General features: G+C 60.3%; 1 long non-coding RNA gene across 1 annotated transcript; it reads right to left on the reverse strand.

Moving 5' to 3' along the window:
• Window positions 1-4,198: 4,198 nt before the first annotated feature.
• On the reverse strand, window positions 4,199-13,981 carry LOC148150548 (uncharacterized). Its single transcript, XR_015752576.1, has 3 exons — window positions 13,756-13,981; window positions 8,200-8,470; window positions 4,199-4,397 (listed from the first exon to the last, which is right to left on the reverse strand). It is a non-coding gene; the product is annotated as an uncharacterized LOC148150548 (long non-coding RNA).
• Between the last annotated feature and the right edge of the window lie 4,388 nt (window positions 13,982-18,369).

Here is an 18,369-nt window from a genome sequence, read left to right on the forward strand (position 1 = left end):
AGTGTGAGGGGGAGAGACTGAGCTCAGTGTGAGTGGGAGAGACTGAGCCCATTGTAAGAGGGAGAGACTGAGCCCAGTGTGAGGGGGAGAGACTGAGCCCATTGTAAGAGGGAGAGACTGAGCCCAGTGTGAGGGGGAGAGAGACTGAGTCCAGTTTGGGGGAAGAGACTGAGCCCAGTGTGAGGGGGAGAGACTGAGCCCAGTGCGGGGGAGAGGGGGACTGAGCCCAGTGTGGGGGGAGAGAGACTGAGCCCAGTGCATGGGGAGGGAGACTGAGCCCAGTGTGAGGGGGAGAGACTGAGCCCAGTGTGAGGGGGGAGACTGAGCCCAGTGTGGAGGGGGTGAGACTGAGCCCAGTGTGAGGGGGAGAGCCTGAGTCCAGTGTGGGGAAGAGACTGAGTCCAGTGTGAGGGAGAGAGACTGAGCACACTGTGAGGGGGAGAGACTGAGCCCAGTGTGAGGGGAGAGACTGAGCACAGTGCAGGGGAGAGAAAGACTGCCCAGTGTGAGGGGGAGGGATTAAGTCCAGTGCGGGGGAGAGAGAGACTGAGCCCAGTGTTGGGGGAGAGACTGAGTCCAGTGCGGGGGGAGGGACTGAGCCCAGTGTGAGGGGGAGAGACTGAGCCCAGTGTGAGCGGGAGAGACTGAGTCCAGTTTGGGGGAAGAGACAGAGCCCAGTGTGAGGGGGAGAGACTGAGCCCAGTGTGAGGGGGAGAGACTGAGCCCAGTGTGGGGGGAGAGACTGAGCCCAGTGTGGGGGGAGAGACTGAGCCCAGTATGAGGGGGAGACACTGAGCCCACTGTGAGGGGGAGAGAATGAACCCAGAGCGAGAGGAGGGACTGAGCCCAGTGCAGGGGAGAGAAAGACTGCCCAATGTGAGGGGGAGAGAGACTCAGTCCAGTGCGGGGGAGAGAGAGACTGAGCCCAGTGTGGGGGGGAGAGACTGAGCCCAGTGTGTGGGGAGAGACTGAGCCCAGTATGAGGGGGAGAGACTGAGCCTAGTGTGAGGGGGAGAGAATGAACCCAGAGCGAGGGGATGGACTGAGCCCAGTGCAGGGGAGAGAAAGACTGCCCAGTGTGAGGGGGAGAGAGACTCAGTCCAGTGCAGGGGAGAGAGAGACTGAGCCCAGTGTGGGAGGGAGAGACTGAGCCCAGTGCAGGGGAGAGAAAGACTGCCCAGTGTGAGGGGGAGAGAGACTCAGTCCAGTGCAGAGGAGAGAGAGACTGAGCCCAGTGCAGGGGAGAGAGAGACTGAGCCCAGTGCAGGGGAGAGAGAGACTGAGCCCAGTGCAGGGGGGAGAGAGAGACTGCGAAGTGTGAGGGGAGAGAGACTGAGTCCAGTGCGGGGGAGAGAAAGACTGCCCAGTGTGAGGGGGAGAGAGACTCAGGAGAAAGTGAGGTCTACAGATGCGGGAGATCAAAGTTGAAACTTTATTGCTGGAACAGCACAGCAGGTCAGGCAGCATCCAGGGAACAGGAGATTCGACGTTTCGGGCACAGGCCCTTCTTCAGGAGAGAGACTCAGTCCAGTGCAGGGGAGAGAGAGACTGAGCCCAGTGTGGGGGGGAGAGACTGAGCCCAGTGTGGGGGGAGAGACTGAGCCCAGTGTGAGGGGGAGAGAATGAGCCCAGTGTGAGGGGGAGAGAATGAGCCTAAAGCTAGGGGAGAAACTGAGCACAGTGCAGGGGAGAGAGAGAGAGACTGCGAAGTGTGAGGGGAGAGAGACTGAGCCCAGTGCGGGGGAGAGAGACTGAGCCCAGTGTGGGGGGGAGAGACTGAGCCCAGTGTTGGGGGAGAGACTGAGCCCAGTGTGGGGGGGAGAGACTGAGCCCAGTGTGAGGGGGAGAGAATGAGCCCAGAGCTAGGGGAGAGACTGAGCATAGTGAGGGGAGAGAGAGTGACTGAGCCCAGTATGAGGGGGAGAGACTGAGCCCAGTGTGAGGGGGAGTGAATGAGCCCAGAGCTAGGGGAGAGACTGAGCCCAGTGCAGGGGAGAGAAAGACTGCCCAGTGTGAGAGGGAGAGAGACTCAGTCCAGTGCGGGGGAGAGAGAGAGAGACTGAGCCCAGTGTGAGGAGGAGAGACTGAGCCCAGTGTGAGGGGGAGAGACTGAGCCCAGTGTGAGGGGGACAGACTGAGCACAGTGCAGCGGAGAGAGAGAGACTGCTAAGTGTGAGGGGGAGAGAGACTGTGCCCAGTGCGGGGGAGAGAGAGACAGAGCCCAGTGTGGGGGAGAGGGAGACTGAGTCCAGTGTGGGGAGAGCGAGACTGAGCCCAGTGCATGGGGAGGGAGACTGAGCCCAGTGTGAGTGGGAGAGACTGAGCCATGTGTGAGGGGGAGAGACTGAGCCCAGTGTGAGTGGGAGAGACTGAGCCCAGTGTGAGGGGAGAGACTGAGCCCAGTGTGGGGGGAGAGACTGAGCCCAGTGTGGGGGGAGTGACTGAGCCCCGTGTGGGGGAGAGAGAGACTGAGCCCAGTGTGGGAGGGAGAGACTGAGCCCAGTGTGAGGGGGAGAGAATGAGCCCAGAGCTAGGGGGGAGACTGAGCACAGTGAGGGGAGACAGAGAGACTGAGCCCAGTATGAGGGGGAGAGACTGAGCCCAGTGTGAGGGGGAGTGAATGAGCCCTGAGCTAGGGGAGAGACTGAGCCCAGTGCAGGGGAGAGAAAGACTGCATAGTGTGAGAGGGAGAAAGACTCAGTCCAATGCGGGGGAGAGAGAGAGAGAGAGACTGAGCCCAGTGTGAGGAGGAGAGACTGAGCCCAGTGTGAGGGGGAGAGACTGAGCCCAGTGTGAGGGGGACAGACTGAGCACAGTGCAGGGGAGAGAGAGAGACTGCTAAGTGTGAGGGGGAGAGACTGAGCCCAGTGCGGGGGAGAGAGAGACAGAGCCCAGTGTGGGGGGAGAGACTGAGCCCAGTGTGAGGGGGAGAGACTGAGCCCAGTGTGGGGGGAGAGACTGAGCCCAGTGTGAGGGGGAGAGACTGAGCCCAGTGTGAGGGGGAGAGACTGAGCCCAGTGTGAGGGGGAGAGACTGAGCTCAGTGTGAGTGGGAGAGACTGAGCCCATTGTAAGAGGGAGAGACTGAGCCCAGTGTGAGGGGGAGAGACTGAGCCCATTGTAAGAGGGAGAGACTGAGCCCAGTGTGAGGGGGAGAGAGACTGAGTCCAGTTTGGGGGAAGAGACTGAGCCCAGTGTGAGGGGGAGAGACTGAGCCCAGTGCGGGGGAGAGGGGGACTGAGCCCAGTGTGGGGGGAGAGAGACTGAGCCCAGTGCATGGGGAGGGAGACTGAGCCCAGTGTGAGGGGGAGAGACTGAGCCCAGTGTGAGGGGGGAGACTGAGCCCAGTGTGGAGGGGGTGAGACTGAGCCCAGTGTGAGGGGGAGAGCCTGAGTCCAGTGTGGGGAAGAGACTGAGTCCAGTGTGAGGGAGAGAGACTGAGCACACTGTGAGGTGGAGAGACTGAGCCCAGTGTGAGGGGAGAGACTGAGCCCATTGTGAGGGGGGAGACTGAGCCCAGAGCTAGGGGAGAGACTGAGCACAGTGCAGGGGAGAGAAAGACTGCCCAGTGTGAGGGGGAGGGATTAAGTCCAGTGCGGGGGAGAGAGAGACTGAGCCCAGTGTTGGGGGAGAGACTGAGTCCAGTGCGGGGGGAGAGACTGAGCCCAGTGTGAGGGGGAGAGACTGAGCCCAGTGTGAGCGGGAGAGACTGAGTCCAGTTTGGGGGAAGAGACAGAGTCCAGTGTGAGGGGGAGAGACTGAGCCCAGTGTGAGGGGGAGAGACTGAGCCCAGTGTGGGGGGAGAAACTGAGCCCAGTGTGGGGGGAGAGACTGAACCCAGTATGAGGGGGAGAGACTGAGCCCATTGTGAGGGGGAGAGACTGAGCGCGGACATTGCCAACAGCTTTCTGTGTAAGACCGGGCACTGAGTAGCAGGTGAAATGTCTAAGGGACCAGCAATTGGTATTGATCTTGGGACAACCTACTCCTGTGTAGGTGTCTTCCAGCATGGCAAAGTTGAAATTATTGCCAATGACCAAGGCAACCGAACCACTCCAAGCTATGTTGCCTTTACTGATACGGAAAGGCTCATAGGTGATGTGGCCAAGAACCAGGTGGCAATGAACCCAACCAACATTGTCTTTCATGCTAAGCGCCTTATTGGCCGCAGATTTGATGATTCTGTTGTTCAATCTGACATGAAGCACTGGCCATTCCATGTTATCAATGATGGTGGCCGTCCCAAAGTTGAAGTGGAGTACAAAGCTGAGAAGAAGTCTTTTTATCCAGAAGAAGTGTCATCCATGGTGTTGACTAAAATGAAGGAGATTGCTGAGGCCTACCTTGGAAAGACTATAACAAATGCAGTCATCACAGTACCAGCTTACTTCAATGATACTCAACGTGAGAGAGACTGGGCCCAGTGTAAGGGGTTGAGACTGAGCCCAGTGTGAGGGGGAGAGACTGAGCCCAGTGTGAGGGGGAGAGACTGAGCCCAGTGTCGGGGGAGAGACTGAGCCCAGTGTGAGGGGGAGAGACTGAGCCCAGAGCTAGGGGAGAGACTGAGCCCAGTGTGAGGGGGAGAGACTGAGCCCAGTGTGAGGGGGAGAGACTGAGCCCAGTGTGAGGGGGAGAGACTGAGCCCAGTGTCGGGGGAGAGACTGAACCCAGTGTGAGGGGGAGAGACTGAGCCCAGAGCTAGGGGAGAGACTGAGCCCAGTGTGAGGGGGAGAGACTGAGCCCAGTGTGGGGGGAGAGAATGAGCCCAGTGTGAGGGGGAGAGACTGAGCCCAGAGCTCGGGGAGAGACTGAGCCCAGAGCTAGGGGAGAGTCTGAGCCAAGAGCTAGGGGAGAGACTGAGCACAGTGCTGGGGAAGAGACTGAGCCCAGTGTCGGGGGAGAGACTGAGCCCAGTGTGAAGGGGAGAGACTGAGCCCAGAGATAGGGAAGAGACTGAGCCCACTGTAGGGGGAGAGACTGAGCACAGTGTGGAGGGCAGAGACTGGGCACAGTGTGAGGGGGAGAGACTGAGCCCAGTGTGGGGGAAGTGACTGAGCCAAGTGTGAGGGGGAGAGAATGATCCCAGTGTGCGGGGAGAAACTGAGCCCAGTGTGAGGGGGAGAGACTGAGCCCAGAGCTCGGGGAGAGACTGAGCACAGTGTGAGGGGGAGAGACTGAGCCCAGTGTGGAGGGGAGAGACTGGGCCCAGTATGAGGGGGAGAGAGAGACTGAGCCTATTGCATGGCGAGGGAGACTGAGCCCTGTGAGAGTGGGAGAGACTGAGCCTAGTGTGAGGGGGAGAGACTGAGTCCAGTATGGGGGAAGAGACAGAGCCCTGAGTGAGGGGGAGAGACTGTGCCCAGTGTGAGTGGGAGAGACTGAGCCCAGTGTGAGTGGGAGAGACTGAGCCCATTGTAAGAGGGAGAGACTGAGCGCAGTGTGAGGGGGAGAGACTGAGTCCAGTTTGGGGGAAGAGACAGAGCCCAGTGTGAGGGGGAGAGACTGAGCCCAGTGTGAGGGGGAGAGACTGAGCCCAGTGTGGGGGGAGAGACTGAGCCCAGTGTGAGGGGGAGAGACTGAGCCCAGTGTGAGTGGGGAGACTGAGCCCAGTGTGAGTGGGGAGACTGAGCCCAGTGTGAGGGGGGAGACTGAGCCCAGTGTGAGTGGGAGAGACTGAGCCCATTGTAAGAGGGAGAGACTGAGCCCAGTGTGAGAGGGAGAGACTGAGCCCAGTGCGGGGGAGAGGGGGACTGATCCCAGTGTGGGGGGAGAGAGACTGAGCCCAGTGCATGGGGAGGGAGACTGAGCCCAGTGTGTGGGAGAGACTGAGCCCAGTGTGGGGGGGAGAGACTGAGCCCAGTGTTGGGGGAGAGACTGAGCCCAGTGTGGGGGGGAGAGACTGAGCCCAGTGTGAGGGGGAGAGAATGAGCCCAGAGCTAGGGGAGAGACTGAGCATAGTGAGGGGAGAGAGAGTGACTGAGCCCAGTATGAGGGGGAGAGACTGAGCCCAGTGTGAGGGGGAGTGAATGAGCCCTGAGCTAGGGGAGAGACTGAGCCCAGTGCAGGGGAGAGAAAGACTGCCCAGTGTGAGAGGGAGAGAGACTCAGTCCAGTGCGGGGGAGAGAGAGAGAGACTGAGCCCAGTGTGAGGAGGAGAGACTGAGCCCAGTGTGAGGGGGAGAGACTGAGCCCAGTGTGAGGGGGACAGACTGAGCACAGTGCAGCGGAGAGAGAGAGACTGCTAAGTGTGAGGGGGAGAGAGACTGTGCCCAGTGCGGGGGAGAGAGAGACAGAGCCCAGTGTGGGGGAGAGGGAGACTGAGTCCAGTGTGGGGAGAGCGAGACTGAGCCCAGTGCATGGGGAGGGAGACTGAGCCCAGTGTGAGTGGGAGAGACTGAGCCATGTGTGAGGGGGAGAGACTGAGCCCAGTGTGAGTGGGAGAGACTGAGCCCAGTGTGAGGGGAGAGACTGAGCCCAGTGTGGGGGGAGAGACTGAGCCCAGTGTGGGGGGAGTGACTGAGCCCAGTGTGGGGGAGAGAGAGACTGAGCCCAGTGTGGGAGGGAGAGACTGAGCCCAGTGTGAGGGGGAGAGAATGAGCCCAGAGCTAGGGGGGAGACTGAGCACAGTGAGGGGAGACAGAGAGACTGAGCCCAGTATGAGGGGGAGAGACTGAGCCCAGTGTGAGGGGGAGTGAATGAGCCCTGAGCTAGGGGAGAGACTGAGCCCAGTGCAGGGGAGAGAAAGACTGCATAGTGTGAGAGGGAGAAAGACTCAGTCCAATGCGGGGGTGAGAGAGAGAGAGAGACTGAGCCCAGTGTGAGGAGGAGAGACTGAGCCCAGTGTGAGGGGGAGAGACTGAGCCCAGTGTGAGGGGGACAGACTGAGCACAGTGCAGGGGAGAGAGAGAGACTGCTAAGTGTGAGGGGGAGAGACTGAGCCCAGTGCGGGGGAGAGAGAGACAGAGCCCAGTGTGGGGGGAGAGACTGAGCCCAGTGTGAGGGGGAGAGACTGAGCCCAGTGTGGGGGGAGAGACTGAGCCCAGTGTGAGGGGGAGAGACTGAGCCCAGTGTGAGGGGGAGAGACTGAGCCCAGTGTGAGGGGGAGAGACTGAGCTCAGTGTGAGTGGGAGAGACTGAGCCCATTGTAAGAGGGAGAGACTGAGCCCAGTGTGAGGGGGAGAGACTGAGCCCATTGTAAGAGGGAGAGACTGAGCCCAGTGTGAGGGGGAGAGAGACTGAGTCCAGTTTGGGGGAAGAGACTGAGCCCAGTGTGAGGGGGAGAGACTGAGCCCAGTGCGGGGGAGAGGGGGACTGAGCCCAGTGTGGGGGGAGAGAGACTGAGCCCAGTGCATGGGGAGGGAGACTGAGCCCAGTGTGAGGGGGAGAGACTGAGCCCAGTGTGAGGGGGGAGACTGAGCCCAGTGTGGAGGGGGTGAGACTGAGCCCAGTGTGAGGGGGAGAGCCTGAGTCCAGTGTGGGGAAGAGACTGAGTCCAGTGTGAGGGAGAGAGACTGAGCACACTGTGAGGTGGAGAGACTGAGCCCAGTGTGAGGGGAGAGACTGAGCCCATTGTGAGGGGGGAGACTGAGCCCCGAGCTAGGGGAGAGACTGAGCACAGTGCAGGGGAGAGAAAGACTGCCCAGTGTGAGGGGGAGGGATTAAGTCCAGTGCGGGGGAGAGAGAGACTGAGCCCAGTGTTGGGGGAGAGACTGAGTCCAGTGCGGGGGGAGAGACTGAGCCCAGTGTGAGGGGGAGAGACTGAGCCCAGTGTGAGCGGGAGAGACTGAGTCCAGTTTGGGGGAAGAGACAGAGTCCAGTGTGAGGGGGAGAGACTGAGCCCAGTGTGAGGGGGAGAGACTGAGCCCAGTGTGGGGGGAGAAACTGAGCCCAGTGTGGGGGGAGAGACTGAACCCAGTATGAGGGGGAGAGACTGACCCCATTGTGAGGGGGAGAGACTGAGCGCGGACATTGCCAACAGCTTTCTGTGTAAGACCGGGCACTGAGTAGCAGGTGAAATGTCTAAGGGACCAGCAATTGCTATTGATCTTGGGACAACCTACTCCTGTGTAGGTGTCTTCCAGCATGGCAAAGTTGAAATTATTGCCAATGACCAAGGCAACCGAACCACTCCAAGCTATGTTGCCTTTACTGATACGGAAAGGCTCATAGGTGATGTGGCCAAGAACCAGGTGGCAATGAACCCAACCAACACTGTCTTTCATGCTAAGCGCCTTATTGGCCGCAGATTTGATGATTCTGTTGTTCAATCTGACATGAAGCACTGGCCATTCCATGTTATCAATGATGGTGGCCGTCCCAAAGTTGAAGTGGAGTACAAAGCTGAGAAGAAGTCTTTTTATCCAGAAGAAGTGTCATCCATGGTGTTGACTAAAATGAAGGAGATTGCTGAGGCCTACCTTGGAAAGACTATAACAAATGCAGTCATCACAGTACCAGCTTACTTCAATGATACTCAACGTGAGAGAGACTGGGCCCAGTGTAAGGGGTTGAGACTGAGCCCAGTGTGAGGGGGAGAGACTGAGCCCAGTGTGAGGGGGAGAGACTGAGCCCAGTGTCGGGGGAGAGACTGAGCCCAGTGTGAGGGGGAGAGACTGAGCCCAGAGCTAGGGGAGAGACTGAGCCCAGTGTGAGGGGGAGAGACTGAGCCCAGTGTGAGGGGGAGAGACTGAGCCCAGTGTGAGGGGGAGAGACTGAGCCCAGTGTCGGGGGAGAGACTGAACCCAGTGTGAGGGGGAGAGACTGAGCCCAGAGCTAGGGGAGAGACTGAGCCCAGTGTGAGGGGGAGAGACTGAGCCCAGTGTGGGGGGAGAGAATGAGCCCAGTGTGAGGGGGAGAGACTGAGCCCAGAGCTCGGGGAGAGACTGAGCCCAGAGCTAGGGGAGAGTCTGAGCCAAGAGCTAGGGGAGAGACTGAGCACAGTGCTGGGGAAGAGACTGAGCCCAGTGTCGGGGGAGAGACTGAGCCCAGTGTGAAGGGGAGAGACTGAGCCCAGAGCTAGGGAAGAGACTGAGCCCACTGTAGGGGGAGAGACTGAGCACAGTGTGGAGGGCAGAGACTGGGCACAGTGTGAGGGGGAGAGACTGAGCCCAGTGTGGGGGAAGTGACTGAGCCAAGTGTGAGGGGGAGAGAATGATCCCAGTGTGCGGGGAGAAACTGAGCCCAGTGTGAGGGGGAGAGACTGAGCCCAGAGCTCGGGGAGAGACTGAGCACAGTGTGAGGGGGAGAGACTGAGCCCAGTGTGGAGGGGAGAGACTGGGCCCAGTATGAGGGGGAGAGAGAGACTGAGCCTATTGCATGGCGAGGGAGACTGAGCCCTGTGAGAGTGGGAGAGACTGAGCCTAGTGTGAGGGGGAGAGACTGAGTCCAGTATGGGGGAAGAGACAGAGCCCTGAGTGAGGGGGAGAGACTGTGCCCAGTGTGAGTGGGAGAGACTGAGCCCAGTGTGAGTGGGAGAGACTGAGCCCATTGTAAGAGGGAGAGACTGAGCGCAGTGTGAGGGGGAGAGACTGAGTCCAGTTTGGGGGAAGAGACAGAGCCCAGTGTGAGGGGGAGAGACTGAGCCCAGTGTGAGGGGGAGAGACTGAGCCCAGTGTGGGGGGAGAGACTGAGCCCAGTGTGAGGGGGAGAGACTGAGCCCAGTGTGAGTGGGGAGACTGAGCCCAGTGTGAGTGGGGAGACTGAGCCCAGTGTGAGGGGGGAGACTGAGCCCAGTGTGAGTGGGAGAGACTGAGCCCATTGTAAGAGGGAGAGACTGAGCCCAGTGTGAGAGGGAGAGACTGAGCCCAGTGCGGGGGAGAGGGGGACTGATCCCAGTGTGGGGGGAGAGGGGGACTGAGCCCAGTGCATGGGGAGGGAGACTGAGCCCAGTGTGTGGGAGAGACTGAGCCCAGTGTGAGGGGGAGAGATTGAGCCCAGTGTGAGGGGGGAGACTGAGCCCAGTGTGGAGGGGGTGAGACTGAGCCCAGTGTGAGGGGGAGAGCCTGAGTCCAGTGTGGGGAAGAGACTGAGTCCAGTGTGAGGGAGAGAGACTGAGCACACTGTGAGGGGGAGAGACTGAGCCCAGTGTGAGGGGAGAGACTGAGCACAGTGCAGGGGAGAGAAAGACTGCCCAGTGTGAGGGGGAGGGATTAAGTCCAGTGCGGGGGAGAGAGAGACTGAGCCCAGTGTTGGGGGAGAGACTGAGTCCAGTGCGGGGGGAGGGACTGAGCCCAGTGTGAGGGGGAGAGACTGAGCCCAGTGTGAGCGGGAGAGACTGAGTCCAGTTTGGGGGAAGAGACAGAGCCCAGTGTGAGGGGGAGAGACTGAGCCCAGTGTGAGGGGGAGAGACTGAGCCCAGTGTGGGGGGAGAGACTGAGCCCAGTATGAGGGGGAGACACTGAGCCCACTGTGAGGGGGAGAGAATGAACCCAGAGCGAGAGGAGGGACTGAGCCCAGTGCAGGGGAGAGAAAGACTGCCCAATGTGAGGGGGAGAGAGACTCAGTCCAGTGCGGGGGAGAGAGAGACTGAGCCCAGTGTGGGGGGGAGAGACTGAGCCCAGTGTGTGGGGAGAGACTGAGCCCAGTATGAGGGGGAGAGACTGAGCCTAGTGTGAGGGGGAGAGAATGAACCCAGAGCGAGGGGATGGACTGAGCCCAGTGCAGGGGAGAGAAAGACTGCCCAGTGTGAGGGGGAGAGAGACTCAGTCCAGTGCAGGGGAGAGAGAGACTGAGCCCAGTGTGGGAGGGAGAGACTGAGCCCAGTGCAGGGGAGAGAAAGACTGCCCAGTGTGAGGGGGAGAGAGACTCAGTCCAGTGCAGAGGAGAGAGAGACTGAGCCCAGTGCAGGGGAGAGAGAGACTGAGCCCAGTGCAGGGGAGAGAGAGACTGAGCCCAGTGCAGGGGGGAGAGAGAGACTGCGAAGTGTGAGGGGAGAGAGACTGAGTCCAGTGCGGGGGAGAGAAAGACTGCCCAGTGTGAGGGGGAGAGAGACTCAGGAGAAAGTGAGGTCTACAGATGCGGGAGATCAAAGTTGAAACTTTATTGCTGGAACAGCACAGCAGGTCAGGCAGCATCCAGGGAACAGGAGATTCGACGTTTCGGGCACAGGCCCTTCTTCAGGAGAGAGACTCAGTCCAGTGCAGGGGAGAGAGAGACTGAGCCCAGTGTGGGGGGGAGAGACTGAGCCCAGTGTGGGGGGAGAGACTGAGCCCAGTGTGAGGGGGAGAGAATGAGCCCAGTGTGAGGGGGAGAGAATGAGCCTAAAGCTAGGGGAGAAACTGAGCACAGTGCAGGGGAGAGAGAGAGCGACTGCGAAGTGTGAGGGGAGAGAGACTGAGCCCAGTGCGGGGGAGAGAGACTGAGCCCAGTGTGGGGGGGAGAGACTGAGCCCAGTGTTGGGGGAGAGACTGAGCCCAGTGTGGGGGGGAGAGACTGAGCCCAGTGTGAGGGGGAGAGAATGAGCCCAGAGCTAGGGGAGAGACTGAGCATAGTGAGGGGAGAGAGAGTGACTGAGCCCAGTATGAGGGGGAGAGACTGAGCCCAGTGTGAGGGGGAGTGAATGAGCCCAGAGCTAGGGGAGAGACTGAGCCCAGTGCAGGGGAGAGAAAGACTGCCCAGTGTGAGAGGGAGAGAGACTCAGTCCAGTGCGGGGGAGAGAGAGAGAGACTGAGCCCAGTGTGAGGAGGAGAGACTGAGCCCAGTGTGAGGGGGAGAGACTGAGCCCAGTGTGAGGGGGACAGACTGAGCACAGTGCAGCGGAGAGAGAGAGACTGCTAAGTGTGAGGGGGAGAGAGACTGTGCCCAGTGCGGGGGAGAGAGAGACAGAGCCCAGTGTGGGGGAGAGGGAGACTGAGTCCAGTGTGGGGAGAGCGAGACTGAGCCCAGTGCATGGGGAGGGAGACTGAGCCCAGTGTGAGTGGGAGAGACTGAGCCATGTGTGAGGGGGAGAGACTGAGCCCAGTGTGAGTGGGAGAGACTGAGCCCAGTGTGAGGGGAGAGACTGAGCCCAGTGTGGGGGGAGAGACTGAGCCCAGTGTGGGGGGAGTGACTGAGCCCAGTGTGGGGGAGAGAGAGACTGAGCCCAGTGTGGGAGGGAGAGACTGAGCCCAGTGTGAGGGGGAGAGAATGAGCCCAGAGCTAGGGGGGAGACTGAGCACAGTGAGGGGAGACAGAGAGACTGAGCCCAGTATGAGGGGGAGAGACTGAGCCCAGTGTGAGGGGGAGTGAATGAGCCCTGAGCTAGGGGAGAGACTGAGCCCAGTGCAGGGGAGAGAAAGACTGCATAGTGTGAGAGGGAGAAAGACTCAGTCCAATGCGGGGGTGAGAGAGAGAGAGAGACTGAGCCCAGTGTGAGGAGGAGAGACTGAGCCCAGTGTGAGGGGGAGAGACTGAGCCCAGTGTGAGGGGGACAGACTGAGCACAGTGCAGGGGAGAGAGAGAGACTGCTAAGTGTGAGGGGGAGAGACTGAGCCCAGTGCGGGGGAGAGAGAGACAGAGCCCAGTGTGGGGGGAGAGACTGAGCCCAGTGTGAGGGGGAGAGACTGAGCCCAGTGTGGGGGGAGAGACTGAGCCCAGTGTGAGGGGGAGAGACTGAGCCCAGTGTGAGGGGGAGAGACTGAGCCCAGTGTGAGGGGGAGAGACTGAGCTCAGTGTGAGTGGGAGAGACTGAGCCCATTGTAAGAGGGAGAGACTGAGCCCAGTGTGAGGGGGAGAGACTGAGCCCATTGTAAGAGGGAGAGACTGAGCCCAGTGTGAGGGGGAGAGAGACTGAGTCCAGTTTGGGGGAAGAGACTGAGCCCAGTGTGAGGGGGAGAGACTGAGCCCAGTGCGGGGGAGAGGGGGACTGAGCCCAGTGTGGGGGGAGAGAGACTGAGCCCAGTGCATGGGGAGGGAGACTGAGCCCAGTGTGAGGGGGAGAGACTGAGCCCAGTGTGAGGGGGGAGACTGAGCCCAGTGTGGAGGGGGTGAGACTGAGCCCAGTGTGAGGGAGAGAGACTGAGCACACTGTGAGGTGGAGAGACTGAGCCCAGTGTGAGGGGAGAGACTGAGTCCAGTGTGAGGGAGAGAGACTGAGCACACTGTGAGGTGGAGAGACTGAGCCCAGTGTGAGGGGAGAGACTGAGCCCATTGTGAGGGGGGAGACTGAGCCCAGAGCTAGGGGAGAGACTGAGCACAGTGCAGGGGAGAGAAAGACTGCCCAGTGTGAGGGGGAGGGATTAAGTCCAGTGCGGGGGAGAGAGAGACTGAGCCCAGTGTTGGGGGAGAGACTGAGTCCAGTGCGGGGGGAGAGACTGAGCCCAGTGTGAGGGGGAGAGACTGAGCCCAGTGTGAGCGGGAGAGACTGAGTCCAGTTTGGGGGAAGAGACAGAGTCCAGTGTGAGGGGGAGAGACTGAGCCCAGTGTGAGGGGGAGAGACTGAGCCCAGTGTGGGGGGAGAAACTGAGCCCAGTGTGGGGGGAGAGACTGAACCCAGTATGAGGGGGAGAGACTGACCCCATTGTGAGGGGGAGAGACTGAGCGCGGACATTGCCAACAGCTTTCTGTGTAAGACCGGGCACTGAGTAGCAGGTGAAATGTCTAAGGGACCAGCAATTGCTATTGATCTTGGGACAACCTACTCCTGTGTAGGTGTCTTCCAGCATGGCAAAGTTGAAATTATTGCCAATGACCAAGGCAACCGAACCACTCCAAGCTATGTTGCCTTTACTGATACGGAATGGCTCATAGGTGATGCGGCCAAGAACCAGGTGGCAATGAACCCAACCAACACTGTCTTTCATGCTAAGCGCCTTATTGGCCGCAGATTTGATGATTCTGTTGTTCAATCTGACATGAAGCACTGGCCATTCCATGTTATCAATGATGGTGGCCGTCCCAAAGTTGAAGTGGAGTACAAAGCTGAGAAGAAGTCTTTTTATCCAGAAGAAGTGTCATCCATGGTGTTGACTAAAATGAAGGAGATTGCTGAGGCCTACCTTGGAAAGACTATAACAAATGCAGTCATCACAGTACCAGCTTACTTCAATGATACTCAACGTGAGAGAGACTGGGCCCAGTGTAAGGGGTTGAGACTGAGCCCAGTGTGAGGGGGAGAGACTGAGCCCAGTGTGAGGGGGAGAGACTGAGCCCAGTGTCGGGGGAGAGACTGAGCCCAGTGTGAGGGGGAGAGACAGAGCCCAGAGCTAGGGGAGAGACTGAGCCCAGTGTGAGGGGGAGAGACTGAGCCCAGTGTGAGGGGGAGAGACTGAGCCCAGTGTGAGGGGGAGAGACTGAGCCCAGTGTCGGGGGAGAGACTGAACCCAGTGTGAGGGGGAGAGACTGAGCCCAGAGCTAGGGGAGAGACTGAGCCCAGTGTGAGGGGGAGAGACTGAGCCCAGTGTGGGGGGAGAGAATGAGCCCAGTGTGAGGGGGAGAGACTGAGCCCAGAGCTCGGGGAGAGACTGAGCCCAGAGCTAGGGGAGAGTCTGAGCCAAGAGCTAGGGGAGAGACTGAGCACAGTGCTGGGGAAGAGACTGAGCCCAGTGTCGGGGGAGAGACTGAGCCCAGTGTGAAGGGGAGAGACTGAGCCCAGAGCTAGGGAAGAGACTGAGCCCACTGTAGGGGGAGAGACTGAGCACAGTGTGGAGGGCAGAGACTGGGCACAGTGTGAGGGGGAGAGACTGAGCCCAGTGTGGGGGAAGTGACTGAGCCAAGTGTGAGGGGGAGAGAATGATCCCAGTGTGCGGGGAGAAACTGAGCCCAGTGTGAGGGGGAGAGACTGAGCCCAGAGCTCGGGGAGAGACTGAGCACAGTGTGAGGGGGAGAGACTGAGCCCAGTGTGGAGGGGAGAGACTGGGCCCAGTATGAGGGGGAGAGAGAGACTGAGCCTATTGCATGGCGAGGGAGACTGAGCCCTGTGAGAGTGGGAGAGACTGAGCCTAGTGTGAGGGGGAGAGACTGAGTCCAGTATGGGGGAAGAGACAGAGCCCTGAGTGAGGGGGAGAGACTGTGCCCAGTGTGAGTGGGAGAGACTGAGCCCAGTGTGAGTGGGAGAGACTGAGCCCATTGTAAGAGGGAGAGACTGAGCGCAGTGTGAGGGGGAGAGACTGAGTCCAGTTTGGGGGAAGAGACAGAGCCCAGTGTGACGGGGAGAGACTGAGCCCAGTGTGAGGGGGAGAGACTGAGCCCAGTGTGGGGGGAGAGACTGAGCCCAGTGTGAGGGGGAGAGACTGAGCCCAGTGTGAGTGGGGAGACTGAGCCCAGTGTGAGTGGGGAGACTGAGCCCAGTGTGAGGGGGGAGACTGAGCCCAGTGTGAGTGGGAGAGACTGAGCCCATTGTAAGAGGGAGAGACTGAGCCCAGTGTGAGAGGGAGAGACTGAGCCCAGTGCGGGGGAGAGGGGGACTGATCCCAGTGTGGGGGGAGAGAGACTGAGCCCAGTGCATGGGGAGGGAGACTGAGCCCAGTGTGTGGGAGAGACTGAGCCCAGTGTGAGGGGGAGAGACTGAGCCCAGTGTGAGGGGGGAGACTGAGCCCAGTGTGGAGGGGGTGAGACTGAGCCCAGTGTGAGGGGGAGAGCCTGAGTCCAGTGTGGGGAAGAGACTGAGTCCAGTGTGAGGGAGAGAGACTGAGCACACTGTGAGGGGGAGAGACTGAGCCCAGTGTGAGGGGAGAGACTGAGCACAGTGCAGGGGAGAGAAAGACTGCCCAGTGTGAGGGGGAGGGATTAAGTCCAGTGCGGGGGAGAGAGAGACTGAGCCCAGTGTTGGGGGAGAGACTGAGTCCAGTGCGGGGGGAGGGACTGAGCCCAGTGTGAGGGGGAGAGACTGAGCCCAGTGTGAGCGGGAGAGACTGAGTCCAGTTTGGGGGAAGAGACAGAGCCCAGTGTGAGGGGGAGAGACTGAGCCCAGTGTGAGGGGGAGAGACTGAGCCCAGTGTGGGGGGAGAGACTGAGCCCAGTGTGGGGGGAGAGACTGAGCCCAGTATGAGGGGGAGACACTGAGCCCACTGTGAGGGGGAGAGAATGAACCCAGAGCGAGAGGAGGGACTGAGCCCAGTGCAGGGGAGAGAAAGACTGCCCAATGTGAGGGGGAGAGAGACTCAGTCCAGTGCGGGGGAGAGAGAGACTGAGCCCAGTGTGGGGGGGAGAGACTGAGCCCAGTGTGTGGGGAGAGACTGAGCCCAGTATGAGGGGGAGAGACTGAGCCTAGTGTGAGGGGGAGAGAATGAACCCAGAGCGAGGGGATGGACTGAGCCCAGTGCAGGGGAGAGAAAGACTGCCCAGTGTGAGGGGGAGAGAGACTCAGTCCAGTGCAGGGGAGAGAGAGACTGAGCCCAGTGTGGGAGGGAGAGACTGAGCCCAGTGCAGGGGAGAGAAAGACTGCCCAGTGTGAGGGGGAGAGAGACTCAGTCCAGTGCAGAGGAGAGAGAGACTGAGCCCAGTGCAGGGGAGAGAGAGACTGAGCCCAGTGCAGGGGAGAGAGAGACTGAGCCCAGTGCAGGGGGGAGAGAGAGACTGCGAAGTGTGAGGGGAGAGAGACTGAGTCCAGTGCGGGGGAGAGAGAGACTGAGCCCAGTGTGGGGGGAGAGACGGAGCCCAGAGCTAGGGGAGAGACTGAGCGCAGTATGAGGGGGAAGAGACTGAGCCCAGTGTGAGGGGGAGAGAATGAGCCCAGAGCTAGGGGAGAGACGGAGCCCAGAGCTAGGGGAGAGACTGAGCGCAGTATGAGGGGGAAGAGACTGAGCCCAGTGTGAGGGGGAGAGAATGAGCCCAGAGCTAGGGGAGAGACTGAGCACAGTGCAGGGGAGAGAGAGACTGAGCCCAGTGCAGGGGGGAGAGAGACTGAGCCCAGTGCAGGGGAGAGAGAGACTGAGCCCAGTATGGGGGGAGAGACTGAGCCCAGTGCGGGGGAGAGGGAGACTGAGCCCAGTGTAGCGGGAGAGACTGAGCCCAGTGTGGGGGGGAGAGAATGAGCCCAGAGCTAGGGGAGAGACTGAGCACAGTGCAGGGGAGAGAGAGAGACTGAGCCCAGTGCAGGGGGGAGAGAGACTGAGCCCAGTGCGGGGGAGAGAGTGACTGAGCCCAGTGTGGGTGGAGAGACTGAGCACAGTGCGGGGGAGAGGGAGACTGAGCCCAGTGTGAGTGGGAGAGACTGAGCCCAGTGTGAGTGGGAGAGACTGAGCCCAGTGTAAGGGGGTGAGACTGAGCCCAGTGTGAGGGGGAGAGACTGAGTCCAGTGTGGGGAAGCGACTGAGCCCAGTGTGAGGGGTAGAGACTGAGACCAGTGTGAGGGGGAGAGACTGAGCCCAGTGTGAGGGGGAGAGACTGAGCCCAGTGTGAGTGGGAGAGACTGAGCCCAGTGTAGGGTGGAGAGACTGAGCCCAGTGTTAGGGGGAGAGACTGAGCCCAGTGTGAGGGGGAGAGAATGAGCCCAGTGTGGGGGGAGAGACTGACCCCAGTGCGGGGGAGAGAGACTGAGCCCAGTGTGGGGGGAGAGACTGAGCCCAGTGTGGGGGAGAGACTGAGCCCAGTGTGGGGGGAGTGACTGAGCCCAGTGTGGGGGGGAGAGACTGAGCCCAGAGCTAGGGGAGAGACTGAGCACAGTGAGGGGAGAGAGAGAGACTGAGCCCAGTATGAGGGGGAGAGACTGAGCCCAGTGTGAGGGGGAGTGAATGAGCCCAGAGCTAGGGGAGAGACTGAGCCCAGTGCAGGGGAGAGAAAGACTGCCCAGTTTGAGAGGGAGAGAGACTCAGTCCAGTGCGGGGGAGAGAGAGAGAGACTGAGCCCAGTGTGAGGAGGAGAGACTGAGCCCAGTGTGAGGGGGAGAGACTGAGCCCAGTGTGAGGGGGACAGACTGAGCACAGTGCAGGAGAGAGAGAGAGACTGCTAAGTGTGAGGGGGAGAGAGGCTGAGCCCAGTGTGGGGGGAGAGACTGAGCCCAGTGCGGGGGAGAGGGAGACTGAGCCCAGTGTGGGGGGAGCGAGACTGAGCCCAGTGCATGGGGAGGGAGACTGAGCCCAGTGTGAGTGGGAGAGACTGAGCCATGTGTGAGGGGGAGAGACTGAGCCCAGTGTGAGTGGGAGAGACTGAGCCCAGTGTAAGCGGGTGAGACTGAGCCCAGTGTGAGGGGGAGAGACTGAGTCCAGTGTGAGGGGGAGAGACTGAGTCCAGTGTGAGGGGGAGAGACTGAGCCCAGTGTGGGGGAGAGACTGAGCCCAGTGTGAGGGGGGAGACTGAGCCCAGTACAGGCGAGCGAAAGACTGCCCAGTGTGAGGGGGAGAGAGACTGAGTCCAGTGCGGGGGAGAGAGAAACTGAGCCCAGTGTGGGGGGGAGAGACTGAGTCCAGTGTGGGGGGGAGAGGATGAGCCCAGAGCTAGGGGAGAGACTGAGCCCA

This window comes from Chiloscyllium plagiosum, unplaced genomic scaffold (assembly GCF_037043375.1).
Source record: "Chiloscyllium plagiosum isolate Xiang-an unplaced genomic scaffold, Cpla_swu_hap1 HiC_scaffold_3, whole genome shotgun sequence".
In the NCBI taxonomy this organism is placed as follows: domain Eukaryota; kingdom Metazoa; phylum Chordata; class Chondrichthyes; order Orectolobiformes; family Hemiscylliidae; genus Chiloscyllium; species Chiloscyllium plagiosum.